This window comes from Helianthus annuus, chromosome 3 (assembly GCF_002127325.2).
Source record: "Helianthus annuus cultivar XRQ/B chromosome 3, HanXRQr2.0-SUNRISE, whole genome shotgun sequence".
Taxonomy (NCBI): Eukaryota; Viridiplantae; Streptophyta; class Magnoliopsida; order Asterales; family Asteraceae; genus Helianthus; species Helianthus annuus.
Window position 1 is genome coordinate 126,792,143 of NC_035435.2, and position 17,510 is coordinate 126,809,652.

A 17,510-nucleotide genomic window follows, 5' to 3' on the forward strand; every position below is an offset into this window, starting at 1 on the left:
GATTGCATGCTTCCGCTACACAACTGTTGAGAATTGTTATCATGATGACATCTTATTTTAGTAATTAATGTTATGACTTATTTAAATAATTATCATTGGTTCAATGTGATTGGTGGCTCGAACTCTGATGCGTAACACGCCTCGCGGAGTTTCCGCAGGTGGAATTTTGGGGGTGTTACAGTTGGTATCAGAGCCACTGGTTATAGTGAACTAGGTTTTAAAACGTTTTTGTAAAACCAGACTATAACCGAACACCTTCGAAAATCGATCATGACACTCAGCTCCAGATTGCAAGGTTAGTCTTTCGTATACTCATTGTACTACGTAACTAGTGGACACTTACATATGATATTGCATGCTGATGCACGTTAAACACGATAGTATGAACTTATGTATCCCTTGCACATGTTATATGACTGATAGGGTGGTATTTCCCTAAACATTCGTGACTTATGTTATGTGACGCTCTTTGTTTGCTATTCGAGTTGGGGGAACCATTCGACATGAGTTAGGAGGAGCTGAGATGAGCATGCAAATCACAATATTATTGTGGGTGCACACATAATAATAATGTGGGGTGCATGCGAGTCCCAGTGAGGCTTAACAAGTGAAGGAGGGGTTCCGCTCTGTTAATTGATCAGTGTGAAACGTAACAAACTAATAGGAGTCCTAACAGTGATCGTCTCCTAATCGAATGTGACTTTCTCATCTCTCTCTGAATCCTTTTGAATCGCAATGTTATCGAGTATTACTTGAATGTTCCTTTGAACGCCTAGCGAACTAAGTAGAATGCTAGGTGCTTGTACGAACGTCCCTGAGTGGATGTTGCAGCGTCCATGATTGGTTTATATCCCTTTTCATTCCCCCCTCACTCCTCTTTGTTGTTGGAACTCAATATACTCACATCTCAGACCCTGAAGGGCGGTCACACCTGCAACACTCTGGAAACCTACCGTGTTTTACCCAGTCAACTTGTAAGAGCGATGGGCATAAGGGTAAATATAGTACCCAACCGACTTCAGCATTAGAACGACTCCAATTATCGACAATGAACATCAACGATTTGACCCCAAACGAATCCTTAATTCTAGTCAGCAACTTATGGGAGCCGACTTTTATGAATCAATCGAAACATAAACGATGACAATCGACTAGGATGTGGACTGTGTAACTTCCAACACAACAAGTAGCACCTTGGAACTTAGCACGAAATGTGAAGAAATGGACATCGTTGGTGAAGGATCGTAGGGTCCTGTCTCAAGCAACAACATTAGAAGCAACAACTATCGTGACAGCAAGGTACTTGTAATAGTAGCTTACAGTATGGAAATGAAGGTGCCTACGGCATGTAATGGCAGTTGATAATTCAAGACGACAACAACCAAGGGAGCGATGACAGTATGGTAGAAATCCGTGTGATTGTAACAATAACACCGGCAGTGGTGCTCGCGAAAGGGTGTTTAGGATTGACGTGGGCGACGACAGGACAATAACAACATGGTAGTTTGGATGGATAGCAAATCGCTTCGGCTCGATTCCGTTTAACCCTGATGCTTTCTGAAACCAAACCTGTTATGGAACCGGCTGATGGCAGGTCAGCGGAGACCGCATATGTTAGTTGGGATGCCAACTCGATATTGCGGGGGATAGACATTCGACACCGGTGTTACCTCTGCCATCCTTGGCAGTTACGGCGCAATATTTAGTGTTGGTGGGTTATTAGGACATATCACCCGGACGTACCCTGTGAGAAGAAATTTAGCGTCACTATATGCTCTAAAGTACCAGAGTGGTGAAAAGATTAGCATCATGTCAGTAATGACAGCCTCGAAAGCGCCTATGGAAGGAGGACTTCACTGTATTAGCAACTATATCTAATGATCAGTCTAAGTAAGATAGGATTGAGGACCCACCGATTGTTGTGACTCATCTCAAAGCGCAATTGGAGGAGCTTTCAGGTCTACTACCGCAACTATTAGTCAGAAACTCAGTGATCTCACGATTAGAGGGAGCTCCGAATACTCATACTTATACCGTCTTACACCAGGAGGGTTGCAAGAACTGTGTAATCTACTACGAGAAATGTTGCACAAGAGTTTGTTGGACCTCATACTCACTTTGGGAAGCCCCAGTTATATCCGTGAAGATAAGCCTTTTGTGTGTACGTACCAATTATCGAGCACCCATCGAGACGACAGTTGAGAACCGTTTGCCGCGACCATGTATCGAAAACCGATCGACTAGTTACAAGAGACGAACTCTCATTCGAGGATTAATTTCGAGCGAACCTTCATCAGGTGGCAGTCCAAGAGGAGAAAGTTCTTAAACAAGCTTACCAGACGCAATTCGGCCATACAACTTTGTACTGCATGACGTTTAGAGCGATCATCACACCAGCAGCCTCATAGATCCTGTGAACCGACCGTGCTATTGGGTGACATTTTGAACCCTTTTCAGGGGGAAAGCAACAACATGGACAACTTTTTTATCCTATTTGGGAGGTCCTGATGGAGGAGCCACATCACGCGAAGTCTTGATAAATGTAGCTTCTGAATTCGAGAGGTACCTTTTGGGTAATGTAATCAACAGAGTGGGAATGCACGTGAATCTCGCTAAGACCCGTTTCCTTTGAAAACTGATCGACACTAAAAGTCCTTCGAGGATACAACGATTTCTTGGTTCCGTTTGATTTATCACAGGAATTTCGAAGGTCGCATAGCTTAGATCCCTTTAGCACAGCGGGGTGCCGTGTTCGCGAAAGACAGAACATGAGGACGTCTCTTCAGCTTTCGAATCCTAATTCAGTAAGGTACTGGGCCTCATTTTTACCCAAGGGCATGGGTAATACAATGGTATATCATTATGTTTTGAATCAGAGTCCCAGTTACACGTCGACGCAACACGAGAGAGTAACAACTTACGTAATGAAATTACAAAGAAGAACTGCATGACACACAACTGGTGGTGGAAACCGTGGTCTTTGGAGTTACACGGAGGCATTACTTGGATGGTACCAAATGCGTTACTTAGACCGATCACAAGGGCCTTCCGTGTACTCTGGTTTCGAAAGAGCTAAATCAATAAATGGCATCGTTGGACGGAACTTCTGGGTGGATTACGACTGTGGAACCTGAACACGTATGGACTTTGCAGCTCGCCATCGACTCTAACCCACCTGACCCAACTCGTTCTGTACAAACTAGGGAACTAACGGGAGAAGATTTTCAAGTTGAGTCCATGCGGGGCATGGAAGAGCAACCTTGGTGAAACGAACGATATTCATTAACTCATAGGACGACTATAAATCTCATTTCACAGCAACGGTAGGGAAGTTGTGGTTAGCAAAACACACCGGCTTCGAAAATTCTATTCAACTGGATTTTAAAGAAAGATGTTTGGACATGAAAATCTTGTACTGATGATTGGGCATGAAAACCCGCCTAACAATGTGTGGGTATGACTTTTGACTTTGGGAAAAGTCAAGGCGAAGTATAAGGAAACTGGCAACACCTGTGTGGAAGATGGGAGCAGACTGCTATGAATGCTGCCACTAGTCTATTCACAACTCGAAATGGAAACGCAACCAGTAACAAACGTTGATCGCTGAATGCGACCAGCACACCTCCTTGCAGTCAAGGGAACTGATGAGTCTTCTCAGCTTGTGAAATTTCTCTGGAAGAGACGGATTATGGGCATGAGGTGCCAACTTCTATTACCTATTGGACTATACCTAATTTAAGGCGGGCATGGCGCACACCTTTGACTCACGTCTTGACATGAGCATTGCTTATTACTGTGGGAAAATCGAGCAAAGTGATGAACCATCTGAACACACGAAGGCATGTTGTAAGTATGTGCATAACTGACTTTAGTAAACGTATGGGAAGGACACTTATCTTGGGGAGAAGCTCTAATGCAGTTGCACCACGATAGTATGCATACAGCCCATGCTGAGGCATAACCTGGACAGTAACTCTAATCTCCTTGTTGGACTAACGTAGTTGGCGACGTAATCGCAGGTCCAGGACTTGAGCTCAAAACTCTCGAACATTGCTTAGATTGGAAATTGTTTGATGGCAGCACATGAGCGCTAGGAAAGCTGATTAGCTTAGGAAACACTGGGAGTTTGTTGTAGGCAAACGTATCATAATCGAAAGCATCACCCTGGGGGGGGGGGTGCGGTATGCTATAGAAAACATGGCAAACTTACTTTACGACGCGTGAGACATTCGGACTACTGGAACAAACGGTGACTTGGCTCACAAACTCAGGCTAATTGATGAAATGGGATAACTATCGTAATGGTATGTATGCCTTAGGTTTAAGGCAGTGGTTGCCCGATGAAACCCTAGTGATACCCTTACCGGAATTTGAGGTCGTCGGATCAGTTGTATATATCAGGGAATCTATCGAAAGCATGGGCTAAGAAGTCAAGGTTCGCTAGCAGGAGTCATGTGACAATCGTGAGGGCATGTTAAACTTCAATACGTGAACTGAAGTTCACATAGGAACGGAAGGGTATGTTAAAACTTCAATGTCCTCAATTGTTCAAGGGATTGAACCAACTCTTGATATCACTGGTGAATTTCGGGACGAAATTTCTTTCAAGTTGGGGAGGATGTGACACCCCAGGAAAACCAGCAAACGATATAACTTACTTAGCTTTAACTTATCTAGCTTTCTCAGTGAGGGCGTACCAAATTTCGGGACGAAATTTCTTTTAGTTGGGGATACTGTGACAACTCGTAATTCTGAACCTATCTTTGTGTAACGTTTATGAACATGACACGACTTTATGAACTTGACTGATTACTTTATGAACTTAACTGATTATGTGAATAATATGATTGATGAATACATGATATGTTGTTATATGGATGTGTGCTATGTATGAATGTGTATAATGGCCCAACCGCACAACACGAACCAAACCGCACAACACACCGCTCGATTGCACAAGCCCATTTGGGCCACATCTTGTAAATCAGACTAGGGCAGCCCATGTAAGGGCCGGCCCACTCCTTCCAAACGTGTAAACACCCACCTAGGGGATTTGTGATTTCATTTTGTTACAATTTACCTCACACACAAAAACCCTAAGCTCTCTCTCTCGTACCTCTCTCGAAGCCGGCGGCCCTCCCATCCTTCGAAGCTTCTTTGATTTCATTCCCCTCTCAATCGGTTAGTGTTTGAGTTATAAATTACGAGTTGATGATGTTATGATTCCACGTTTTGTTTTAGCCGATTAGAGTTGATTGTATGAATTGTTTACGTGTTGTGTAATATGATCGGATTGAGTGTATGATTGTCAATCTGTTGCTATGTGAAGATCTTGTTAGTAATTAGGGTCCTTGTTAGTTGTTATTATCATATGTTGTGCAAGGAATCATGATGAGATAATAAGTAATCGGCCGCATGTTCATCGATAGGTTAGTGTTCATGATATACGATTGATTATGAATATTGATGGTTAGTATTGATTCTCGGTTCACATGTAAAGAATTCTGGTCAATCATTGTTAATCATGTAATGTTGACTATGATCTAGAAATTGTTTGCGAATGATCGACTATGATAAACAGTTATGATGATAGTGATGTTGTTAGGATCTTGAACCATGTTAATTGACTATGCTTGATGTTCTTGTTGAATCTATTTAGGGTTCATATGAATCGAATGTTAAAAACTTTTGTTTGATCGACTAAGAGAATGGTGATAACCTAGATTGTGTTAATTGATATCATATGTTTGGAAACTGTGAATGATTGTAACCGATTGGCAAGAAATCCGGATATGTAACTAATTTAGTGAATTAAGGAAACTTGTAACTGATTGCCTGAAATTCGCACAAGAACCCCATCACATAAGACTAGTCACTCGCACAAGCTCTCTGGTCGCACAAGAATTTATGAACCGCACAAGCTATCGGGTTGTTTAAACTGTTGGGCCGGGGGCATGTTGGGTTGGGCTGGTCGGATCGCACAACCCAAATGGGACGCACAAGGTTAATCCGGACGCACAAGAGGTGTAATTTTGCATGATCGCACAACATCTTGTGGATCGCACAAGCTGGTGCCAATCGCACAAGATGTTGGGCCACACACACGTGAATAACCGTTTGTTGTTACTGGGCCGGACAGCCCAAGATCTCATTCGCACAAGACCTATTCAGTCGCACAACCCAACTCTGAGCCGCACAAGTTAACCATTGGTTTGTTTAAATGGGCCGTTTGCTTGCTAAACTACTTATGCTATTGGGCTAATTATATGTTGGGCCGGTTCATATTGGATCGCACAACATGTTGTGGATCGCACAACATGTTGGGCCGGGAACTTTGGGCTTATTAAATCATACAAGTTCGAATATGTTATGACTGTTAACTTGTATTGCTTAACTGCTAAGTGTTGCTATGATCTCTACGTCGTTGTAACGTGTTAACTCTGTGTAACTGTACGTGCAATACTTGAATACAAACCTGACTCGAATGATAAACATGCTAGGACGTGGTTGATCACATTGTAGATTAACTGAACCTTTTCGTGTATCATACCGAGCAACCTCAGGTGAGTTCATTGCATTTTCTCAAGCATGCGTCCCGGTGGTTTGGGACAACTGGTAAACATTTGGAAGGGAAACTTTGGGTAAACAACTTAATCGGTTTTGGTTATTGCCTGGAGGGCAATGGGGGTAATTAGTTGATAGCGCTATTAGGTGGGAAACCTCACACCGGGCCGTAAGGACGGGGGTGAACTAATTATCTGGGTTTTCACTATGGTTGTTAAGAGGCACACTCCTCGGTTACGTAAGGGCGTTTTCCCTAGGGTAACTAGCGTGAACAACATAGTGGGTTGCTAAGAGGCACACTCCTCGGTTACGTAAGGGCGTAGTCCCTAGGGTAACTAACTTGAGCAACATCATAACGCAACATTGAATCGCATTAACATAAATATGGTAACTCAACACGTTAACGAAACCTTGAACTCACCAGCGTAGTCTGACACACTTGTTTGCATGCTTGTAGGTCGTTAACCTTGGACTTGCTATCTGGGAGTGCTAGAGTGGTCATGGATCGAGACTCTTGGATTCACTTATAGACAATACATTGATTTTGATTATTATTATGAAACGATTGTTAAACGATTGCATGCTTCCGCTACACAACTTTTGAGAATTGTTATCATGATGACATCTTATTTTAGTAATTAATGTTATGACTTATTTAAATAATTATCATTGGTTCAATGTGATTGGTGGCTCGAACTCTGATGCGTAACACGCCTCGCGGAGTTTCCGCAGGTGGAATTTTGGGGGTGTTACACAACTCCCCAGGGAGCTCCATAGGGCCCCTCGGGATGGAGAGCATTGTAGTTCGCCGCTACGAGGTATGGGTCGGCTTCAGTGTAGTTGTAGTTAGTGTAGGCTGGCTGCTCAAATGGGTTATACGCCGCTGAGCCGGCGTATGCAGGAATCGGGTTATCATAACCCATCGGTGGTGGCGCGACTGGCGCGGAGTCTACCTCAAAGACGGGGTTTGACGACCCACCCATCTGCGGGTCTTCATAAAGTGGCGGGTGGTGACTGCCACTCGAAGGTTGAGGGGTGCTGATACGCACTCCTCCTCGCATGAACATCCGTGCGTTTGATCTTCTCCGCCTCGGTGGCTCCGGAGGCGGCTGCTGAACTGGAGGTGGTGGCGGTGGAGTGACCGCTACAAAACGCGAATCCTCCTCAAAGTGTAAATTGCATATTTAAAGCATATGGTAAGTCTTGAACGATTTGTTGACGACTGGTGATGATTTATAAAAGAAAATGATATGCTTTGAAAGCATGGAAACCTCCATTTTAAGGGGAACTATGGCAAAATTTTGCTAAAAATATAACACCTAGAAAAATTTTTTTTTTAAACAAATAATTACAAGTATATTTTAAACCATGAAATTTTATATAAAGTTTGCCATAATTTTTGTTACAAGATTATAAATATTGAAGGTTGGTTTTTGTAAATAAAAGTGACTAAATATGTATTTAGGAAATGTATATTTAGATGTCACCATGTGTGTGATTATTTGTATATTATATGTATTAGTTATATTATTTTAGGACTTGAAATAATATAACTCACCAAAATACCAAGAAATTACAATCCAAAATATTACCAAAATTCCAAGAGAATGAATATACAAAATATATCCAAATATTGGAAGAAACCGAACAAGGAATATAACTCACAAAAATATTCCGGAAACAAAGTCATAAGTATATTTTGGTAACGGTATTTTAGAAACCAAGAGAACAAAAATATGATTTTCGCGAGTATTATAAAATAAATCATATTTTGACAAGGAGAAAATATATTATTTTTGGTAAGTAAAAATATATATATTTTCTTGGAATTATTAGAAAATATATTATTTTTGGGAGAAAAATATATATTTTTTCTTAAATAAACTTTGGACATATTATTTTTGGGTGAAAAATAGATTTATATATATATTTTCTAAGTTAGACTTGAAAATATATTATTCTTGAGACTTATATGAAAAGTATAAATATCTTTGCCAAGGAAAATTCTAAATATTTTTTCTATGTAATATTTCTTAAAATATATATTTTGGAAATATATATTGATGTATATTTATTAGAAATATTATTCTGTAAAGGTTAATACAAAAATTAAGTATGAGATACTTAATAAACATTTCAATTTCAATCTATGCTCACATGATCTATAATGCAACCATTTAGGCATGCACTAAGACTTCGTTTTGACTTGTTTAGTTTTTTTTAGCGAAATACATCGCTTTATTCAACCAAACCTTTATTCTTTATGTGACCATGCTTGATGGTCCTATAAATTCTGAATGACGATTATCATCATAATCATCATCCTTTCTTTACTACGACCCAAGTCGATGACTTTGATCGTCTTTTGTATGGGCAATACCATTGTTTCTATGACCTCGCGGGTCATTTATTCTTTGGTTTTACATGCCCCTTTTTGTCAACCATGGCTCTTTTGTCCACTATGACTTATTTCACTATTCACTTGGGCCATCTTTTTCTATGCGCGCCATACATCGTTTTTATGGTTCCCTCGAAAACCATTTATACGGGTATGCCCATAAGATTTCTTGACCCCAAGGTTCTTTTAACTTTTTCATTCGTCTCGACCTTACCACATCGGACATAACTGTGCTCATTATAAGAAGCTCATGGTATCATGTGTTCACTACTTACTTGGCCAGAGTAAGCGATCAACACATGGTACACATAACCTTATTATAATTACCACATCCCGCCCCATGTAAGAAATCTTTCAATTTATTTCAATTGATAAAACTTTATTTAATTGCCAATTAACAATTACCAGTTTTACCCATTTTATCTTTGAACATTTAAAATGTTCCTTTTTATAACCATTTATACAATCACATTCGTCGATGTGATCATTATTTTTCTCAATTGAATCTTTATTGAGAATACTTACTTGGATGATTACTTTCGTCCAAGTTTATATTTAAACTAAATTCAGTTATTGTCTTATTATTCACGACTGTGAATAATACGTATCTCTACTGAATTTCTCTTGGAAACGTCATCCTGGATAGGTAACCTATCCAGGTTTTCCAAGTTTTATATTCTATATCCAACTGTCCTTCACTATGTGTTTGTTGCATATTTATGTTTATGCTATAATTTTAAGACGTGTATATTGTAGATACTTTCCCTGATAAACTTTCCTTCTTGTTCGATCTCTAATCCGAGATCATTTCTTCATCGTATCGATATATACTTAAACTCTCATCATCTTCAGATGCGAGGATCCTTTAATTTAAAATGTCTACAAATGTTAGTAACGTTGACATTAACAAGCACCCGTATTATAATACAAGGCTTTCTAGGACACGTGTTAACACACGTAATCCGTTTAACTATATCGGTCTTTTATCACTTTATTTGGGATAACGTGTTTTACACGATAACCCTATGTGTTGTTTTCAACACTTTACATGCTAGACCGTTAATGTACAAAATAACTTACCAGATTTTGCGATCAAGTCTCGAACCGAACACTTTACTCTTTAACCTTGAGCTCTGATACCAACTTGTAAGACCCTTAGTCCATTTATACGATTTACATATAAATATCGACTATGATAGTGTATTACTGATTTCTCAAACACTTGGAAATACGAGTTTGTTAAATACATTCTAAGGAATAAAACATTTTAACATTTTATATTAATATCGTTGTTTAAAACGTGACAACGAAACATATCGCGAAAGCTTTAATCTTGACCGTGTTCGGTTCCTTGTTGAGCTTGATCGTTGTCCGGCATTCCAAATAAGTCATCGTTAAAATGTTAGTTATTAGAGTGTAAAATGTGATTATATGAGTTCTTATGACCCAACAATTACACAACAACATTTTTCTCAGCATTACAAGCTGTCGCGTGCCGCGACGGCATTCATGTCATCAGTCGCGTGGCGTGACTGTGGTCGCGAACCGCGACACCAACAAGTGGTAACCGTCGCATGCCGCGAGGAACCAATTTCGACAGAAAGGTTGTTTTCAAACCTGCACATTTCTAGCCAAGTTAGTTTTTACGAAAACATACATAACTTTCTCGTTTTTTATCCGATTTACGTCACGTTTCTTCTAACGTGATTGTAATTCAATTCTCCATGACATGGAGTTAAAATTTGACATCCAGATTAATAAAATTTGAAACTTTTAAGCCTTCGGCTTAATATATATTTACAAAGTTCTGACCCGTTCATGTATTTATCAAACAAGCATGTGTGTTTGATCCCAATTTCTCATGAACCTCACAATTTCAATGTTGTCTATCATACCAAGTTCAAATCACGGGTTTATATACATTTTTAAACCCGTTTTTACTTAGATGCTTATTTTGACCCGTTAAGGGTAATTAAGCCCTTTTCCGCATAATTCACGCTCATTTACTTCTAGCATCTTATTTCCACATTATTTATCAAATGATCTTCCACTACAACTATATTTGTGGCAGATTTAATGTGGAAATTTATAAATTACGAGTTTTACCCCTCGGATCATTATTTTACGGCAAAGACTCACATAGAGTCATTTGACCAAAGATTTACATCATTCGCTTTTTATACTTATTCTAAGTATTTATTTAATCATAAAACTCATTTCCAAACAACCTTTAAAAGTCGTTTGCTCAATTTAGCTTACACGGGCGTTTTGGTCAATTTTAGTCCTTATTTTACAACAAAGGACTTTTAAGTACTTGTTTGACCAAAAATCCGACTTTTCACTATAATCTTGCTTAGAAACCATTATGTTTCTAAAAACACTATGATTATAATTTAAATTATTCGGTTTATCTAAAAGATGACCAAATGTTCATTTTGACCTTGTCTAACTCTTATAGAACCTCAAGTTCTAAATGATGAGTTGAACCATAATACATACCTGATTCGGATCAATATATTGACCCGTTTTAATGCTTTGCTTAATAATCCCTAAGTAATAGCGATGCAAATATGCATTCGATATTTATTCCTGTAATCATACATTCGACCAAGTCATTAGTCGATATCGTCAAAGGGTGATATTTTCACCTCTTGACCCGTTTAGTCTAAATGACCGTGTATCTTTGCGAGATGATAATTATTACAATCTTATCTACATGACCCACTCCGGTTTACACCGTACAGTCATTTTCTTATAAATTATTTATTGACTCTTTTAACCCATTATAACTTATGCTATAAAGTGTCTTTCACAAACTAACGGTAATCGTCAACGAATGATCGAATTACCGTTTTACCTTTATTATTTGTGTTAGTTTACCTTATAAGGTAATCATTCAAAAATCGCTATCTATTAGTCATTCATGACTAAATAACCGTATTAGCTCTTTTTAACCATTACACATGGTTTATCTTTATTTTTTTTTGTTCCGACCCGTATCATGTCCCGTCGGAATATCATAATTCAAACAAGACTTTATATTATTCATAACCTATAAAATCAATAGTGTCACAGTCCCCGATCCCTAATCCCGGGGAACTGGCGGCCGTGAGCCAGTTTCGGTGGTATCTCGTTATTATCAAATTTGGCAGCGGAAATTTTCATCAGGACCGTAGTTAGGAAATATTTTATCAGAGTAAACCACCACATATTATAACATTAAACACATGGGTAAAACCCAAGTTTTCTGTATACACACTTTTATAGGAATAAATCCTATTTTATTTAACAAAACATCTATTTTATTCTTAGGTAACTTTATTGCCACTTTTCCAAGCCTTGAGTGCTGTCCAGCTGGCTTCTATTTGGCTTTCACATTTTGTTACTTGAAACGCGTTTTAAAAATATTTTGTCAGTGGGAAATACTGGTGAGTGAATCCCAGTTTAATCAAGTTTAAATAAAAAGTCACAGTGTACAGTATTGAGGGCGCATCCGCAATTACATTTGTTTCCAAGATATAACAATTAACATAAGTGGTACTGTCATACTCAACTTGTGGAAATGTTACTCCTTGACCAGGTGGTAACAAATTTTGTATACAAAACCCCAACATACCCACTATAATTGTATTCTTACAAATACTCAATAACTGTTATTCGCATGGAAAGGTATTCAAGGTTTTGTAAAAACAATAAATAAAAGGTTTTAAAAAAGTGGATCAACTCACATTGCTGTTTTAGGGTTTTCAGTAAGGATTCCCTGGAAATAATCTATAAATTACACAAATGCACGTGTGTTAGTATAATAACCCATTTTAACATTAGTAATACCCTCCTCGAGACGGCATTCCAACGACTACGTCGGGCAGAACCATGACAGCCGTTACGGAACCCTAGATCAATCGGGCAGAGTATCTAATACGTCTCCAGGGGTTATAATACTTACATCGTAGCAGAACCTCGCTATTTAGGGGGTATAATACCCGGGTATAGTGTCTACACTTCAGAATTTAAGTAAGAAAGAAAGATTTGAGCGACAGAAAGTGAAATCCCGAGGCCTCCTTATATAGGGCCTGAAACTGGGTCTCTCGCGGCCCGCGTAAAACAAGCACAAGGCTTACGCGGCCCGCGTCAAAGCTAGGTCAACGCGTAGCTTGTCCGGATCACCACTAGGCTCGACACGATGCTGGCACGTGTCATCACCGGGCTGTGCCACATTCTAAGACTCTCGCGGCCTGCGTAAATGTAAGCTAAGGCTTACGCGGCCCGCCTGAACTAAAGAAATCAAACGGAATCAGGTTCTGACCCTAATACCGTCCGCGTAAAGGTTGGGGTGGGTCTACGCGGCCTGCCTCAGCTTAATTAAACTTGTTTTTTTAATTTATTTTTAATACTATATTGTATTTCGGGCTCGGTTTTTACCTACGGGGTATATTTAAAGACATATTAGGATATTTTAAATATTTTTAGGGCGTCGGGAAAATTACGAGGGTGTCGGTTTACGTTAGGGTTGTTACATCCTCCCCACCATATTTTAGAGCTCGTCCTCGAGATCTACTGGAATAGGTGTGGATATTTCCTTCGCATTTCTGATTCAAGCTCCCATGTGTACTCAGGTCCTCTTTTGGAGTCCCATTTCACTTTGACCAGAACTAATCTCTTATGCTTAAGATTCTTGATTTTCCTGTCTTCAATTTGTAGAGGCCTTTCTACAAACTTTAATTGTTCATTTACCTCTATATCCTTAAGAGGCACTACGAGTGATTCATCGGCTAAGCATTTCTTAAGATTAGATACATGAAATATATCATGTATTCCTGCCATTTCCTCTGGCAGTTGTAGCTGATAGGCTACAGGTCCTATTCTTTTAACAATTTCAAAAGGTCCAATATACCTGGGACTTAGCTTCCCTCTTTTGATGAATCTTACCACTCCTTTCCAAGGAGAGACTTTTAACAATACCTTGTCACCTACCTGGAATTCTAACGGTTTACGTCTGTTATCAGCGTAGCTCTTCAGTTGATCACGTGCTGCTTTCAGTCGTTCCTTGACTTGAATGATTTTATCTATTGTTTCCTGTACTATCTCAGGTCCAGATAGTTGCTTTTCCCCAATTTTTGCCCAACAGACTGGGGTTCTGCACTTTCGTCCATAAAGTGCTTAGAATGGTGCAGCATTGATACTCATGTGATAACTGTTATTATAAGAAAATTCTATTAAAGGTAAGTGATCGTCCCAATTACCTACGAAATCAATTACACAAGCTCTAAGCATGTCCTCCATTGTCTGAATTGTCCTTTCGCTTTGTCCGTCCGTTTGAGGATGATAAGCTGTGCTTAGATTCAGCTTGGTTCCCATTGCTTTTTGGAAACTTTTCCAAAAATAAGAGGTAAAACGGCTATCCCTATCAAAAACAATTGATAAAGGTATTCCATGTAATGAAACAATTTCATTTACATATAATTTGGCTTATTGTTCCATGCTAAAAGTTTCCTTCATTGTTAGGAAATGAGCTGACTTAGTTAGCCTATCTACAATCACCCAGATTGTATCATTACCCTTTCTAGTTTTGGGTAATTTGATAACAAAATCCATTGTTATCAATTCCCATTTCCAAACTGGCATTTCTAAATGTTGTAACAAACCTGAGGGTTTCTGATGTTCAGCTTTAACTTGTGAGCAAGTTAAACATTTAGAAACATAAGCTGCTATATCCTTTTTCATTCCTATCCACCAGAAATTTTTCCTTAAATCCTGGTACATCTTATCACTTCCTGGATGCATCGTATATTTAGACTTATGAGCTTCTTCTAATATACGGTGACGTAAATTTCCTAATTTAGGTATCCACATTCTCTTTTTATGGAATCTCCAAATTCCATCTGTTCCTTGTTCTAATTCCTTAATCATTCCTTTTAATTTTTCAGTATCTTCCTTGATTACTGATTCTTGAACTTTTCTAATTTGTTCATTTTAATCTACTTGTAGATTTAATTTAAGAGAACGTACCCTTTTTGGCTTTTCGTGATACTTTCAACTTAAAGCATCTGCCACTACATTTGCCTTTCCTTCATGATATTGGATATCACAATCGTAATCACTAAGCAATTCCATCCAGTGTCTTTGTCTCATATTCAGCTCTTTTTGCCCGAAAACATACCTTAAGCTTTTATGATCTGTAAATACGGTAAACTTACTACCATAAAGATAATGTCTCCAAATCTTAAGGGCAAAAATTATAGCTCCTAGTTCCATATCATGGGTTGAATAATTCTCTTCATGATTCTTAAGCTGTCTAGAGGCGTAAGCTATAACCTTTTGACATTGCGTCAACACACATCCATAACCTAACTTAGAAGCATCACAAAAGACTACAAAGTCTTCAGTTCCTTCTGGTAATGCTAGTATGGGTGCATGGGTTAGTCTTTGCGTAAGGATTCTTAAGGCTTCTTCTTGTTTTGGTCCCCATTCAAACTTAATGGATTTACAGGTTAACTTGGTTAAGGGAATGGCTATTCTAGAAAAATCTCGGATAAATCTTCTATAATAACTGGCCAATCCTAAGAAACTTCTAACCTCGGTTGGTGAGTCAGGGGTTTTCAATTTGGTAATCGCCTCGATCTTTGTTGGATCCACATGGATTCCTTCATGGTTAACTAAATGTCCAAGAAATTGTACCTGCTCTAACCAAAACTCGCACTTTGAAAACTTAGCATAAAGCTTTTCCTTTCTTAATAGACTTAAAAGTAAATGCAAGTGCTTTGCATGCTCCTCTTTACTTTTAGAGTAAATAAGAATATCATCTATGAAGACAATTATGAATTTATCCAAATATGGCTTACATATTCGGTTCATCATGTCCATAAATGCGGCTGGTGCATTGGTTAAACCAAATGGCATGACAGTAAATTCATAATGACCATACCTTGTTCTGAATGTGGTTTTAGGAATGTCCTCTTCCTGTACCTTTAATTGATGATATCCTGATCTTAAATCGATTTTAGAAAAAAATCGAGCTCCTTGAAGTTGATCGAACAGACCATCGATCCTTGGTAATGGATACCGATTCTTAATCGTGACCTTGTTCAATTCACGGTAATCAATGCACATACGCATTGATCCGTCCTTCTTTTTAACAAATAAAATCGGTGCCCCCCATGGCGATGAGCTTGGCTGTATGAATCCTTTCTCCAACAATTCGTCTAATTGTTTCTTCAGTTCCTGCATTTCAGCGGGTGCCAAGCGGTAAGGTGCTTTGGCAATCGGCGCTGTCCCTGGTAGCAGATGGATTCTGAATTCAACTTCCCTGTCTGGCGGTAGCCCTGGCAATTCCTCTGGAAAGATATCTGAAAATTGGGACACTACTGGAATGTCTTTTAGTTCTTTTCCTTTAGTGTTAGTGATTATAGAAATCAAATACACTTTATCACTCCCTGTTAGTGCATACATCTGTCGACTTCGTCTTGTATCGAGTCTTAGACTAGATTGTATAGATCAGGGCACGTTGTATGAGAAAGTATCATGTTTAGGGTGTTTAAGAGGCTGATTCCGCTCCAAACTACATATGTGAGTGATTCCGCCCGAAACGGTTTCGAGCGGAATCACAAGCTGTTAATTCCGCTCCAACTGGTGATGTGTCATTCCGAGCGGAATCAGGCCCCTATATATAGGTGGCCTGGAGCGAAATCAGTAACTAAGTCCTTGTTTTCCATACCAAAGTACTGCCGGTGTGAGGTTTGACTGTATTTGCTGTCAGATTAATCAAATCAGTGTTAAAAGTGAATTACTAGCTGTTTCTACCTTTGTTTCTTGTTTTCCGCACCTGAAACAGAGTAAAACTCCTCTGAACGACTCATTCGGGTCAGTCGAACGATCCTAGAATTGGTATCAGAGCTCAGGAGGAGGAGTTCTGCAGAGATTAGCTGGACTTTATTGAGATTTCTTACTTCTACACCTTCTTTCATCAGTTTAGAAAGATTTAACGGTCAAAACTGTTTCAAATTTTCACAGACTGTATAAAATTGAACATTAACAAACCCTTGAAAGTTACACACCTAAATTCGGACTAAAAATGGACAAAATGGACCCCCGAACTGATTCCGCTCGAAAAGGTTATTTTCTGATTTCGCTCGAGTTGGGTGTCTGATTCCGCTCCAAGGTGTCTGATTCAGCTTCAAAAGTGTGTTTCTGCTCCAAAATTTTTGCTGATTCCGCTCCAGAATACTTGTTTAAGGGTTCCGCTCCAAACTGTTTGGTGATTTCGCTCCAGAGTTACCAAAGTTCAGATTCCGCTCCAAATTACTTGTTGATTCCGCTTCAGACAACAAAATTTCTGATTTCGCTCCAGTATACATTGTGATTTCGCTCCAAGTGTACAAATTAGTGATTTCGCTCTAAAGGGTTGTTTGCTATTTCGCTCCAAAGGTGTATTTTGTTAATTCTGCTCCAAAGTAACTGTTTTTGAAAAACGTGATACGTAATCATGAGTGAAGAGTTTTACAACGCGTTCGCTTCATCCCCGACTACTCCGGCTTCCATTGCTCAGAAT